This window comes from Columba livia, chromosome 19, assembly GCF_036013475.1.
Source record: "Columba livia isolate bColLiv1 breed racing homer chromosome 19, bColLiv1.pat.W.v2, whole genome shotgun sequence".
In the NCBI taxonomy this organism is placed as follows: Eukaryota; Metazoa; Chordata; class Aves; order Columbiformes; family Columbidae; genus Columba; species Columba livia.
In genome coordinates, this window is record NC_088620.1 from 679,258 (window position 1) to 694,456 (window position 15,199).

A 15,199-nucleotide genomic window follows, 5' to 3' on the forward strand; every position below is an offset into this window, starting at 1 on the left:
CGGCGGGGAGGTCAGCCCGCTCGGTACCGGCCGCTTTTACAAACCAACCCCACTTGGTGCTTTCATGAGAGCTGCTGCTTCGACTCTTGCCCGGCGCACCTCAGCAAGGCGACACGCTGCAGCGAACTGCCTCTTCCTCATTATTTGGCTTGAGACTGGCATATATCAGCATTTTAATGTGCCTCTTCCCAGGAGGGGGACACGGGACGAGCCGTGCCTGCTGCTGTGCAGACCTGCATCGCCGGCCGCACCGGCACCGCGGCGGCCACGCGCTCCGGGCTCAGCGCCCGGTGGGGACAGCCCAGCACGTGGCCCGTGCCAGCGTCCCCTGCCCACAGCCCCCTTCCCGCGCCCAGCGGGGAGCCCCGCACGCTGCCGGCACCCCGGCGCCTCCCGCCCGCGCACGGAGGGCTCCGGCACTGCGGCATTTAGGAAAACATTTTCATTTTGCAGGGGCTGAGCGGGGAGGAGAAAATTGGTGATAACGGCTGTGTGAGGAGGGCTCGGCAGAGCGTGCGAGGGGAGCTGCCCTGTGCCCCCGGACACCTGGAAAGCAGAGGACGCCTGAGAGCTCCCCGTGCAAAAATGACACCCTGCCCAAACTGTTTGTCATTAACTCCCATTTAAAAGAAGAAGGAAGCTGTGCAAACCATTAGGAAGATAATTGGTCTCTCCTCTGTATTTCAATAAAAGCAAGGGACAAAATACCATGTATGTGAAATAACTACTTTAGGATAACAGCACCCGTCACCTTGACAACTCGGTCAGAGGTCTCGGCGCGGCGGTGCCTGCTCAGTGAGGTGTGAGAAATAGAGGGCGCCGGGGACAGGGGGAAGATACTTGTCTGACCAGCGGAGATGTGAGGACCACAACAGGCTGTTAGCCACAGGATTTCTAAACAGAGAGCAGCTTTCATGAGGAAACGTTAGAAAAATAACCCCTGCAGAGCCGGCGGTGCGGCGGTGTGAGCAGTCCCCCGGCTGTGGCACGCGGCCGCGGCTGAGCCCAGCGCCTCTGCCAGCGAGACACGGGGTGCTCAGCACCTCAGACGGGGTTCAGCCCGTCCCGGGGCTGCGGGTTCCCCTCTGCTCGCCCCGGTGCACGAGGGCCTGTGTCCCCTCCCCAGTCGCCATGGTGGGGGTGGCAGCGCGGGATGTGCGCACCGCAGGGACGCGGCTCCGCCAAACATGCTCCCAAACACACCAACACCTAAAACAACATAATATTGCAAACAAAAGGTGACAACGCAACATACTAATATGAACAGACATGAAATCAATGGGAATTTCTATTTAGGTAGGAAATCAATAGGAATTTCAAGGTAGGAAAAAAGGAAATTACTTACCTTTAATTTGAGATCTCTTCAAGTCTGGTTCTCCATAGATCGGTGGGGGCCGGTGGGGATGGGCCCATGGCCAGAACTGTCCCATCGGACCTCGGCATCTCTGCCCGGAGCACAACGGAGCTTTGCCGGGTGTCTGTAGAGGGGGTGACGCCTGCCCCGGGTGCTGCCGTGTGCCATGCCGACTCGGGCATGGCCACCACAGATTGTGCAGCCGCACTGCGGAGGTTCAGTTTCTGGTGTCCTGACCCAGCAGCCGTGGCACTTCAATAGTGGCATTTGCAAAATGGGCCGTTCTTGGGAAGCAAAAGTCAACATGAGGTGCCCGGCTCTGGCAGGTCAGGCCTTATCCTGGAGGCAATCGTGTAAACGGGCTCGCTGGTCCGTGCAGAGCCCGCTGAGGCTCCCAGCGCTGGTGTGTGATGCTCTCAGGAAGATGGGGGACTCGGTTTGAGACCCTTTGAATTGAAAGATGTTACGAAAGTGAGACATTATTATTATTTTGTTAAAAGGAGCACCAGCTGCGTCTCAAACTCCGCCCTTTCAGTGACTGAAAATTAAAAGACTTGTAGAAGTAAGTGTTAGTATTCCACAGGGGATCTCAAAATCACCTCCTGGTGTGGTTGAAGGTGGAAACAATTTTAAGCCATTGCTTCCAGATATATTTGAATGCAGCAGCAAAGCCCGGTGTCCCAGCATTTTGCATTTCACTCATTCATGAGCGCTATAATGGTCTGATGGATTTTAATTTAAACATAATAGGAGGGAAGCACGAGCTTAGGTAAAAAGTGGGCAGGATTGCCTTCTCCAAGTGAACACAGAGCCTACAATGCAGCTGCGGCTCTGGCTGTAGGGACAGAAGGCAGCGTGTTGGAGCTCCCCGACTCTGGCTTTGGCTGCTGTCAGTTCTTTCACGGCATCCAAAGCTGCGTTGCTCCTCCTCCCCGTTTGTACCGGCTCCACCGGCCCCGACGCCGCCCTGGCAGCAACCCCCCTGGGCAGAGCAGGGCTGGGGCAAAGTCCATCTGGCCAGGGGTATTATTCCGGCGTTGTGGTTCCGCTTTTCTGCAGCCGTGGGCTGCTTGAAACGCACATTAACCCCAGGTATAATGGCAGTGATTGGCATAATCAACAAGGGGATGTATTTTCAAGAGTATGAACAAAAAATGAAGAATAACTATGTACAAAGGATTTTCTTGGCAGTTCTCTTGGTGCTTTTGCCAAAGGTCCATATGATGCTCTCTCCCAGCACCGAGGTGTTAGGGGCCTCCTGAGGGGATGGGATCTGGCAAAGTGCTTCTCAAACAAAGCAGCAGGCGAGCGCAGGTTTGGAGCGCAGCCTGGCCACTGTCCCAGCCTGGACCTCTGCTAGACTGGGACCAACAGCAAATCAGCTCCGCTGGCCGAGGACACTGCATCGAGGTGAGCGCCGAATGGGCTAGCAGCAGCAACAACAACAATCCAAAGGGTTTTATCATCTTTGTAGCAGAAGGGACATATGGTAAATAAAATTTAATGTTGCCAAATGGGGAGAGATGTACAATGACCTAGGAACCATAAAGCAAAGAGCAGCATGAATGGAAGGGAACTGGTGCAAGAGGGAGGATACTGAAGAAAACAACTGAAATCATTACAAAGGCATCGAATGCACCCACAGACACCCTGTTGCAGAGCAGCCCTGGTCCTGGCAGAGCTGCCCGCACTGCTGGTCCAGCGCCGCCTGCACTGCTGGTCCAGTGCTGCCCAGCGCCGCCCGGAGATGCGCTCCCGCAGGCACCTTTTGTTCCCGTCTCTGTCTCCTTCCCGTAGGGGTCTCGGGAGCTCCCTTCGCTCCCGGCTCCTCCGCTGGGACTGGAGGGGCTGATCCAGCACGCTGTGATGGGTCGGAGCTGGGCCCTCTGCCTGTGAGCGGGTCCTGGTAGGAAGCGTAGGGCTTTGCCCAGATTTCATGGCCTGGTTTTAGCCTGGACTTTCCCGTTTTCTCTTCTGGCTCCTCAGCTGACCCAGTCTTTAACTCCCCCAGTGTTCTGGGGCAGCAGGACCATGTCCTGAGCCTAAGTGGTGCTGGGGTTCAGAGACAGGCACAAGCTTTATGGGCTCCTTTCACCTTTAACGGATAATACCTTTTTTTCCCACCATGGAAACTGCAGCCACCTTCACATTTCCCTGCAACACCATGCTTGTGCCTAATTAAGCTCTATTAATACTAATGAACAGGCTCACCATAGCCCATCACTTTAGTTCTTAATCTAATGCCATGTTGTGACACTTGTTCAATGATGATTTCAGCCCATGAATCAAATCATTGTGGTTCAGCCCATATGCCCACCTCCCTTCTCCCTTTCTCACCGGAGAGAAATCTAGCCCAGAAAATAGTAGAACTGGTTAAGGAGTTTTTAATTAAACGAGTCAAAGGCCCCGTTGCCGCAGTGCTGGGCGGCAGCGGTGGGAGGGGACCGGGTCCCGCGGGTCTGTGCCCCCGCCCAGTGTGACCCGCACTGCAGCCTCGTGTGCGGACGTGCGGCTCGGGGGCCTGGGGGAGCACGTTAAAGGAAAGGGGGCACAGAGAAGGAGCAAACAGTGACACTGTGAGGAAAGGTGACATTAATGAGGAAGCCCCAACAGCCCTTTCTTTTCTTCCCCTCCACGTCTCAGAGATGAACTAAACCCGTGTATTCTGGGAGGAGAGGTCGCAGCTCCACACTGAGTACTGACCCCGGCGCTGAGTGTTTTGAGTAAGATTTGTAAACTCTGAAAAATAGTTCCCCTAAAGGTTTCACAGAAACAAAAATATCTTCTCTTCCCGAAGTGTTCCCGTTGCTTGTCACTTGGTTTTTTCGGGTGATGCATGATTTAATTCTCTCCATACCTGCAGACAATTTGCGAACTTTCTGTCTTGCCCAGGTGCCGGTTTCCCCTGTTGCAATGGGCCATAAAGCATCGTGTCTGTGCTGGAGCCAGACTGTAGCCTTCGTTTCTGTTCTCCCGTTGATGCTGCTGAATTATTCAGGTGGGAGACTCCACTGAACTCCAAAGGCCCAAATAAGAAACATAAAAGTTTGAAACTCGTAGGTTTCAAGAAGTACTGAACTGAAAAAAATATTTCAGCCAGGTTGATTTATGTTTAAAATACCTAAATATACTGCTGCACTGATCGACTTGAATTGTGTTGTCATGCTGGTTGGCAGAAAGAGATGAGATTTTTCAATATGTTGAAGTGTAAATGTTGTTAAAAACACAGTATTAGAAGATTAAGATTCTGACCCTTTACGTTCCAATGATCGTAAAAATAAGACTTCCAGCCCATTAAAGAACAGCTTGGCGAGGCATTACACTGAATCACTCCAGCACGAGGATGTTATAACCCTGCTCTGCCTTATTCATAGGCATCTGCTTATGTGGCATCTACATCAAACTGTGAATGCAAATGTAAGTCTGAGGGCTCGGCTGTGCTTTAATAAACCTGCCGGGTTCCTGCCCAGCCCTGGCTCTAGTGGAGCCGGCGGCTCCTGCGCCCACAGGATGTCTGCGGCCACCGCGCTGCACCGCCACCGCACTGCACCGCCACCCCGCTGCACCGCCACCACTCTGCACCGCCACCCCACTGCGCCGCCACCGCGCTGCACCGCCACCGCACTGCACCGCCACCGCGCTGCACCGCCACTGCGCTGCACCGCCACCGCGCTGCACCGCCACCGCGCTGCACCGCCACCCCGCTGCACCGCCACCCCACTGCGCCGCCACCGCGCTGCACCGCCACCGCGCTGCACCGCCACCGCACTGCACCGCCACCGCGCTGCACCGCCACCGCGCTGCACCGCCACCCCCCTGCACCGCCACCCCGCTGCACCGCCACCCCCGCTGCACCACCACCGCACTGCACCGCCACCGCACTGCACCGCCACCCCCGCTGCACCACCACCGCGCTGCACCGCCACCCCACTGCGCCACCACCACACTGCACCGCCACCACTCTGCACCTCCACCCCGCTGCACCGCCACCGCACTGCACCGCCACCCCCGCTGCACCGCCACCCCGCTGCACCGCCACCGCGCCGTCCCATGCCTTGCTCGGGCCTTTCTCTCTTTCCTCATTCATCTTAAATTAACCTTGCTGTGTACTGGCTGCAGGGAGCAGTCCAAATCTGGACAACTCAACAGAGAAAGCTCCATTGATTAAAGTTAATTAGGCCGTACTTTTTAAAAGACCATGAGCCACGTAGCTGCTGTGCGGTGTGTGTGGAGCTGTGTCAGCACTCGCAGCCTGGGGACCGCTGGCCCGCCCCAGACACGGAGCCACGGAAATGCTTATTTCTATCTAAACACTGAGCCTGCCGGGCTGGGCTGCACCTCCCGCCACCCCGAGAGCTCCCAGCGCCCGGCCCCGCGCGGCCCCCGGCACCGCGCTGCGGGTGGGGCCTGGCACTGGGCCTGGGCCTGGCACCGGGCTCGTCCCAGCCAGGAGAGCTGGAGTCGTGCAGCCTCTGGTCCTTCCAACAGTGGCAGTTACTTAATCTAACGGGAAGGATCCAGGCACTGGAAATTTTCAGAGAGATTTAATGTTTTACGACAGACCAAAACTGTGTAATGAAAGAGCCTGATTCCATGTGCGGAAGATACTTAGAGATAAAATGTGCTGGTGCTCGGCGAGGCTGAGGCAGACGAGGAGCGGAGCCCCTCTGCCAGCCCGACCTTCCTCCTGCCACCCTCCTCCAATGGGACCCTTCCCCTGCATCTCTCGCTCGTCCCGTCATCTCCATCGCCAGGACCCTGGTGACGGCATCGCCGGGGTGGCAGGACGGGTCTCCAGCCCTGCTGGCCCCCAGCGCGCTCGTTAAGGACAGCTGGGCTTCGTCACAGAAAGATGCAGATTCTGGCTCCTATTTGAGGCAGGTTTGAAATAGCGGTGAAGGTTATTGAAAACATAACCAAAGCTCCTCCTTATTTCATTAAATACAAATGTGAGTGGGGTCATCAGTTTTTATAGGGGCTCGTAAAGCATCCCTCTTGTTCAAATAGGCTATCAAATCACCCAAGGCTTCTCTCGGTGAGGAGTGCAATAAAACCAGAGTTTCTTCTTTAAGAAACTCATCTCAACATCATAATAAAATAACCTTAAATAATACAGTATGGAACAGTTTTTCAATAACATAATTATAGGCTTCCATTTTTTTCCTGGCAGGTCATTTCTCGGTATCTATTTTGGATGCCATATTGCAGAGGAAGGGGGCAGGGAGGAAGGCGCGGGAGGATGTAGAAGCGTGTCCTCAGGTCACAGCGGATCACCTTGCCTCTCCTCCTCCTGTTGCGCACCCTCCTCTGCGCACACCGGCGACCACGGGCATGGTCGGCGTTTAAATGATCCCGTACCTGTGGAGGATGGAGCAGGAACATCCACCGATGGTGCAAAGGTGAAGGGAGCAGCAGGGGTTGGAACTGGTCAAAGCCTTCGCAGTCGTCCTCATCCCCGGTGCCGGGCGACGCGGAGCCTGTGCGGAGGACGCGGTGTTTGTCTTCCTCCACCATGGCAAAGTGCAATTCCCGCAGACAGATTAAAACATTTAGCGGTGTGTCTGTTTTCTGCTTCCTTCTTTGACGTCACCGGCGGCTGACCCGCGGGTGCCACGCTGTGTCATTAGCCCCGCGGGAGCGGTCGCCAGGCAGGGAGTGGGTGGGCTGGCCAAAGGGCAGCGCAAATGGGGTTTATGTATCAGACCTGTCACGTAAGGGGATTCTAACCCTGTGCTTATTTACCTAAGCTGTATCTCCCCTCTATTCAGAGTAACAGTCTGCTTTTTACCGTACAGGTGTTCATGGGGTGTTACTGATTTCGCTTGGGAATTCTGGCTTCAGTTTTAGGGAAGGTATTTTATTTTTCGCATGCTTACATTTGAAGATTTATTCACAGTTAATAATTACTTCATGTTTGCAGAGGGCTTCAAGTCTGAGCTACTTCATGGTAACACACACACAAAATTCAAACAGGGTGATGTAATTTTAACGCCATCTCCCCTATAGAAGTCACATCCTTAGCACAAACACACACACCCCCCATCCCACACCCCGCACAGTCGTGTAAAAAATCAATCCGTGTACATCATCTGCACATGTTTGCAGATAATACAAAGTTGTGTTTAAAAAAAAGAAAGAAAGAAAAGCCTCAAGTGGCAGAGCAGTTAAGGAACTCCTAGGTGTTTTTAATAACATTGATCAGACCAAATGAAAAAAGCCAGAGCAGTGGGAGACAGGAGCAGGCAGCAGATGCTGACATTCTATCACAGCAGACACATATTGACTGGCGGTCTGAACAAGTCACTCACTCATCAGCGGCCAGCCTGATTGAGTTGCCTGCAGCCAGTAAATGAGCCTTCCATCCACTGTGGGTCGAAATGAACTGCAATCTTTTCAGACCTCGTTGTTGGCCAAATGAGAGATTTAAAACCCCGGAGGACTCCAAATGAATTTACCAAGGAGCCACAGTGACTAACAAAGCTGCAATACATCAGCGCGGGCGCTGGGTCTCACACTCGCTGCTCGGTGATCAGCGCTGGGTATTACACTCGCCGCGCGGTGATCAGCCTGCGCTGAGCGGCGCGGGGCTAACCAGATTAACCAATGCGAGGTGTGTAAACCTTTTATGGTTTCTTTAAGGATTTAAAGATTTTGATGAGAAAACACTACAAGTTTCCCGGGGGAAATTTGCTGTTATTGATTTAATGTTTGCTTGCATGCTACCTGTCAATTTTCCAAGAGCTTCAGCAACAAAATTCTTATTTGATATTTGACAGATCTTTTGCTATTTTGCATGAGCGGAGCAGTGGTGTGCAGAGAGCAAAAAGGAAAGAGAGGCAAGGGTGCCTCCCACATACACCCTATTAACCAAGACCTAATCCCAGGCTAAAACTGACTCCAGGACCAGCTACAAGCTCCAGACTCTTCAGAGGATGGCTGGGGACAAATCAGTCCGGCTGGATTTGTCAGTCAGATGAGGAAGTTGCAAACTTCTTCAGGGTCTGGTGTGATTAAACATCCCACGTCCACACAAAGTCACGTGTGTGCTAACACCCTGTGCGTGGGCACACTGGGTGGAAGAGGGATTTCATTTGCTCTTCCTCCTGCCTCAGACCCATGGGAGAGATTCCAGGTTGCTCAGGTCCCTCCCAGAAGTGTGCTTGTTGTACTGAGACCAGAATGAGAGACAAACACACAACACTGTTGGGCTCAACCACAGTCGTCAGAGAACCTCTCAAGAGTCAAATGTTGAGCTTGACCTGAAGCCGGTGCACAGACCAAGAAATGAGTCTGCCCTTCCCTGTTCCCTGGGGGTATGAGAAGGGATTTCTCGGGGTTCCCGTGGTTTGAAGGAGCCGACGTGCCTGGAAGGATGTCAGAGCACTCCTTGCAGCGCTGCCTTCCGCAGATCAGTGCTGCTCCCCGAGGCAGCGATTATTCCATTGCGAACATTTTCATGATAACAAGTTGTTCACTCGGCAGAGAAATGCAGCGCTCCCCTCTCACAGCTCGTTCCCCTGCCCGGTGCTGTCCCGTCTCCCTCGCTGGGGAGAGCTCCGTGCTAGCGATCCGGGCCCATCCCGCTCCCCTCGCCCTGGGTGCTCTCTGCCGGTCTGAGCACCACACGGTTCTGGTGTTGGGTTACTTCATTCCAGCTGAATGTAGTAAAATGGTTTGTCATCTTCATTTTTTTGCTGCTGTGTCCTGGAGGAATATGCTCCAAAACGCCTTCAGCAAGATCCTCTAATCTGGAAGAGTCATTTCTCCCTCTGCCTCTCAGAGCGCAGGAGCAATGCGGTGGTTGCTGGCTGGAAAATTAGCCCAGGGAACTCTCTCCTCTCTCTGTCTCTCACCTCATTAGACTAGTGAGAAAATGTAATTGTAAGTCTCTGGGGCTTTGTGCTGCAGGCTGGCGGGGGATTGTGCTTCAGCAGGGCTAGTGGAGAGCAGGGCCGGCACCCGGCGGGAGCAGCGCTCCTCGGCCGTGCCCCGGCCAGACGCGGTCCCCGCGGCGACCGTGCGGCTGCTGGCCACGGGCACGGCGCAGGCGGGTCCCTGCGCCCCGGGCTGCCTTCTGTCCATGGCCGTGCAAAGTGCATTGTGCGCTGTGGCCATGGCCGGCTCCTCCGCACCGGTTGCTCCTGGTGCCGCCGTGCCCCTCACTGCACGGGGCTTGCAGGGATCCCGGTCACTGGTCAGTGCTGCTCAGACCTCCGTCTGCAGCACCAGTCCTGACCCCTCATTGTTGTGTGTGTGGCTTCTTTTTCTGGGCCATTCCACTCTAATTTCCCACATGCTTTACCAACCCCGTGGTTGCTAATTGCAAGCACCAAGCACTTCCTAGGAAGTAAAGACACAAGGCCAAATAAAATGGAAATTCTTTGTATGTGAAATCCGAAATAAAGAGGGAGGTTATTTACACCAGACTCCTGACATGTGTGTGTATTTGGCGAGGTTAACAAAGATTAATACACAGAGGCTGTTTTTGGTGTAGAATGGGAAATGCTGGGGCTGAGTCTACCAACCACTTCAGAAATAACATGTCTGCCTTGTATTTTAAGGCAGGAAGCAACGCCTCAGCTGAAATCACTTAAACAAAAAGATTGCAGTGAGGGGCATAATGCAAGAAAGTAATAAGGTTTAAAACAGGTCAGAGCCCTTTCCCTGCTCCACTGCTCCTGAGTGAGATGCATTATTTAATGGTCTTTGGTCACCGCTGATATACTGTTGATGAAATAGATGATTTTGTTCAAAAGAGCATTAGAGAAGAAATATACAATACTGCATTACATTCCGGCACAGTTCTCTCTCTGGTAAAAGCCGATAGATTGAAGGTTTTTCCTCTTGACAGGAAAGCAAAGCAGTTGAAATGAAAAGTCTTATGAAATGGCAAATACAAATGGTAATAATGCCACCATATTCAAAATTAAATTGTTGTAATTTTAGTTTCTGAGCATGGCAAAGTAATACAATATTCAGCACAGGCTTGGGGAGCGAAACCCTTTGGCAATAATGGCACTGCCTCACGAGCTAACCAAACAATCTTTTATAAAAATGTGGAGTCTGATGGGTCTCTCCATCAACTACAGGAGCTGTTGTGTTGTGGATACCCCAGACATGGAGTATGTGAGCTGCAGTACAGCGCTTAACCTAGAGATGTCTCTCCTAAAAGAAAAAACTGCCTTAACTGCCCAGGCATGTTGGAGTGGGGATGGGATCAATGGCAATGCGCAGCCCGGCCCCGCTGGTCTCCAGGCAGAGCAGCTGTCTTGTCTCTCCCGCTCTGCCGTGCCTGCTGGTTCCTCGGCGCGGCCGGAGTGGAGAGCGGCTGCAGAGCGGCGCCGGGCTAACGACACAGCTAACTAGCACCGCAGCTCGGCCGGGTGATCTACCCCGGCTTCTGCTCAGTGCTGCACAAGGAGACCCCCAGTCCCTGCAGCAAAAGGGGGAGTGTCTGCCGGCCCCGCTCCCCTTGCCTCCCCAGGCCCCTGTAAACAGCTCTCAGTATTGGATCTCTGTGGTGCGTCTGCACGGTGTTTGACTAGCCTGCTGACCTTTCCGAGTAATGCCTCTTTCATAACCTTCAGCTTCTGCCAGGGTTAACGCCATCCCTGTACTTACAGACCACGAATTCAGTGTGTAATGATAACGTGGGGCCCAGCTTTCCAGCCATGCAATTATTCTCTCTGCGTCCCTGTGTGCGCTGTGACTTTCATTGCGGTTAAATGCTGCTATTTTCTTTTGCCAGGCCCAGGGAGAGACTTGAGTTTGCCCTCGATGGGTTCAAGTCTCTTCTGCCAACAGAAAGATATTACAATGCATATAAATACCGTGTTTGCCCTAACGCGGGCCTGTGGCGGGCATGGACCCGCGCCCCGTTGGCGCCGGTGGGGCTGCCGGGTGCAGCTGGGGGACACAGCCGCCCTCCGTTTGCACCGGCGCGTTTGCGGCCTCGCGCAGTCACCAGCGGTCAGGCCGCGGTGTGCGGCCCTGTCCCTCGGGGAGGCCGTGGCAGGTTCGGCAGAGCAGCACAGGGGGAGGCACCAGCACCCATAACCCACCTGCCGGCTCGTTCGGAGCGGCTCTGTGGGCAGAGGGGACACCCGAAACAGGACAGAGCCCGCCTGGCCTCTGCGTCCCCAGCTGGCGCAGCAGTAGAACCAGCACCCACGTGCCAGCACAGGCGCTCCGGGCTGTGCCCGTGCCCGCGGGTGCCCGGGCTGGCGTGGCACCCCCGCCGGCACTCCGGTGCCAGGCTGCCCGCGCCGACAGCCACGCGAACCATCCATTACACGGTAATGGGGGAATGCAGCAAAAATGGCAGTGAGGGAAAGGAATACATCACTGGTAATTATCTCTAACCAGAAATCTCCTCCACTGCTCCAAGCCCCATCATTCCAGCCCTATTCTAATAAAGTGACACCTTTTTAATTATGGTAAGGACAAATCTGAAATTCCGGTAAGTAATTAGCATACATAATTTGCCATCTCTGACACAATGTGACTTTATCACAGGCTACCTCAGTGCAAGGAAGAAGTGCAAGGCTGCTGTATATCCTGTTTTAATTTTAGAGAAACCCAAACTGTCCATTTATTTTTATTACAATGTATTTCTCAAGTAGTTGAGTGGACAGCGCCGAGAGTGCTCCGAGAGTGCAAATAAACAGCAGCAGCCTTGGAATGTTAAATTTAAGGGTTGTTTTCAAGAACAGGACACTTAATTTCACAATAAACCATGTTTTTATGTACCTCCCTGAAACCCACCGTTACCAGCAGTACAAGCTATCTGGGCCCGGTTTTAGGTGCCCGGGACCCGCTGAGCCGTTTAGCCTGGTTTATTTCGATGGAAAGGGAATGCCCATCAAACCGGAAAACACTTTCGTGTTGCAATCAAATTATTTATTTGCCCTTCCAAAGGCTGCTTCCAGTTTTATTGTCCTGCTCAGGTCTCCCTGCTATCTGCCCGTGTGCTCCAAGGGTGGTGCTTGGTTATGGTAATAGGCAGAATATTAAAACCCGTAAACCGTGGCTACAAGAGGTTTTTCTTAAAGAATCGTGATCTTGCAGCAGTCACCAACGATGTGGCACGGCTCCTGGGTTCCCCGTGACTCCCAGGGCTAATATTCCTGCAGCTAATATATTTCTGAGAAATGTTTACTCTGGGCTAAATCATGACTATTTCACACTTGAGTCCTGCTGTCCGGTTGTGATCAGCCAGATAAGCTGCGTGGCTTTGTTTCTCCTTGACGAGTGGGCAAATACTCCCAAACTAAGTGCTTGTTTATGAACACAAGTGTTTGATATCTGATGCACTAAGACAGGCAAAACAAACTCTGTTATTCGGGCATGCTTTGGTAGGGGCTTGTACACGGCCCAACGCAAATACCACCCTCCTTTGGACACTGCAGCGACCAAGACAACAGCGACTGTTGGGGAAGAGGGAAACAAAACCTACTTGGAGGATTAAAAGCATGAACAAAGCCAAGCTCCTTCAGGTTCTCATATATCATCTGTCTGGTGCTCTCATCGGAGACCCATTTCTTTATCCTGAAGTGGAAACCGGAGCGCGGTGCTGCAGGACGGCGGGGGCAGGAGAGGAGCCGTTGGCACACCGGCGCCGCCGCGGTGCTGGCGCGGGCTGAGCGCGCCCGGCCAGGCTTCGCACCCAGCCCCGCTGCTGTCTGCAGGCACGGCGTGCTGCGGCAAACGCATCCCAGAGCCGTGCTGCGTGGTGAGATGGGAAAGGGGCTCTGCAAGTCACGGCCAGCAGAACGGGCTCTTCCTGCAGCAGGAGATGGGCCGAGTCCCCCAACACGCAGGCACGGCCGCTGCCAGTAATGCTGTGTTATCCGCGACGGTGACTATCCATCAGGATCTAGCAAAAAGAGCCATTTTGGTCTGGCAACATCTGTTTGCATTAGTTTGAAAGCCAGGATAAAACATTCCTCATAAATAATTAAGTCATCGGGGCACACTCAAAGGAGAGCGGATCGTCCTGCGATGCAGCCCCGAGGGCGGCAGCTCCGAGGGGAGGGTGGCGGGCCGGGGCACCCAGGCAGCAGCAGCGCTGGCGGAGGGCGCTGGGGGCCCCGGGGGGGCTGCACCGCACCCACCTTTCCCTGCTGTGCCAAGGGCTTGGAGCACAGCAGCTTGAGCAGCCCTTTCAGACCGGACATTTCTCATTAATAGTTCTTCATGCTGCTGATGCTGCTTTGGAGACTGGGGACACCAACAGCCTCTGCGGAGCAGAGGAACCTGGTCTGGTCCTAAATGTGGTGGAGATTTCACCCGCACTTTGCACAGTCCAGGCTGGATTAAACCGCGGTGTTTCCATAGGCATGTGCTGGGTTCCTGAAACCCCAGTGCAAGTGAGGAAGCAGAATCTGAACTTTTCCTTTGGAAAGGTAACCTTCCGTTGCTGCCTTGCTCAGCAGCCTTGGAGCAGACGGTAATATCGACATGGATTAATTAGTCAGTTCAGTGTGATGCGGCCTCAGGTAACGCGGGCGTGGAACACCTTTGTGCTCACACACGTGTCGAAACGCTCCGAGGAGCCCGGGGAGCTGGGGGATCCAAGGATCCGCTTTGAAATTCACCACTAGTTTGGAAAAGGACAGGACACTTTTTGAAGTGTCTCTTTTGAAATATATTATGGAGAAAATGATCAGAATTGGGATGTCAACTATTTTAGACTGCAAATGGCATCCCATTTTCAGAATATTTTTCCTATCAGCGGTACAAAGGGAGGCCTTTGCCCCCACATGGGATGCTAAGCATGGTGGTTTTGACAGTGTGGGTAGCTGTCCTGCCCACAGCATTGCCTGACACTTGTGCTGAGGACACCTGAACCGAGCACCGTCCTCGGTCCTCCCCGCCGATCCCGAGCATCCCTCACCGCGTGCTCTCCGGGCCCAAACCACGGCTCGCCGGGAGATGCTGCGCTGGTACTCCCGCCGCCCCCCGCCCTCGGATTTGTCTTCCCTTGTCTGCGGTAGCCAAAGGGAGAGGCATTAATAAGGCGGGGGAAGCAGGTTCGGTGGCAGCCCGCGCCGTGTTGAGGAGGAGTGATTGCTGCGCAGATCGCTGGGAGGCAGGAGGATATAACCCTAATGTCTGCACCTCAGGACACGCCATTAAAAAGGCATCTGCACTGACACAGATCTGGTGTTTGTCAATACCCTGACAAGCGTTTCCCCTGCAGCATGGAAACACCTACCCTGCGCGGCGGGGGGAGCGGGGCTGGCGGGGCCCCGGCCCCACGGGCAGTGCAGGCAGAGCAGGCAGCGCAGGCAGCACAGGCAGCATGGGCAGCGCAGGCAGCACAGGCAGCGCAGCCAGCACGGGCAGTGTAGGCAGGGCAGGCAGCACAGGCAGCATGGGCAGCGCAGGCAGCGCAGGCAGCACGGACAGTGTAGGCAGGGCAGGCAGCACAGGCAGTGTAGGCAGGGCAGGCAGCACGGGCAGTGTAGGCAGGGCAGGCAGCACGGGCAGATCCCACTTCGGAGTCTGAAACCATCACTGCATCCCTTTCCAGTCCGGCTCCAACGTCCCCCTCAGCACGGCACAAAACCACGTCACATCTCCCCAGCTCACCCCGCGGGGGTTCCTGTCCCCTCGCTCTGCGGGGCCCCGCGCTCACCCCCGGCCTCCCGCCCGCGCTGCGCTGACACGGCGTCGCCTCCTGTCCAGTGCCCGAACGAGTCAGCGCCGCCTTAGAACTTCAAATTACATGTAGCTGTAGTTAATTAAATGTAAAATCATTGGAATAAAATTATCCTTTCATTAGAAATTAACTCACTGCTTAAGACTTCAATAATTACTTTTTTCTTCCCAAACCACATACAA

At 54.2% G+C, this 15,199-nt stretch overlaps 1 long non-coding RNA gene across 1 annotated transcript; it reads right to left on the minus strand.

Moving 5' to 3' along the window:
- Window positions 1–419: 419 nt before the first annotated feature.
- Window positions 420–6,931, minus strand: LOC135575827 (uncharacterized). The gene is made up of 3 exons (XR_010467147.1): window positions 6,713–6,931; window positions 1,346–2,889; window positions 420–1,209 (listed from the first exon to the last, which is right to left on the minus strand). It is a non-coding gene; the product is annotated as an uncharacterized LOC135575827 (long non-coding RNA).
- Window positions 6,932–15,199: the final 8,268 nt, after the last annotated feature.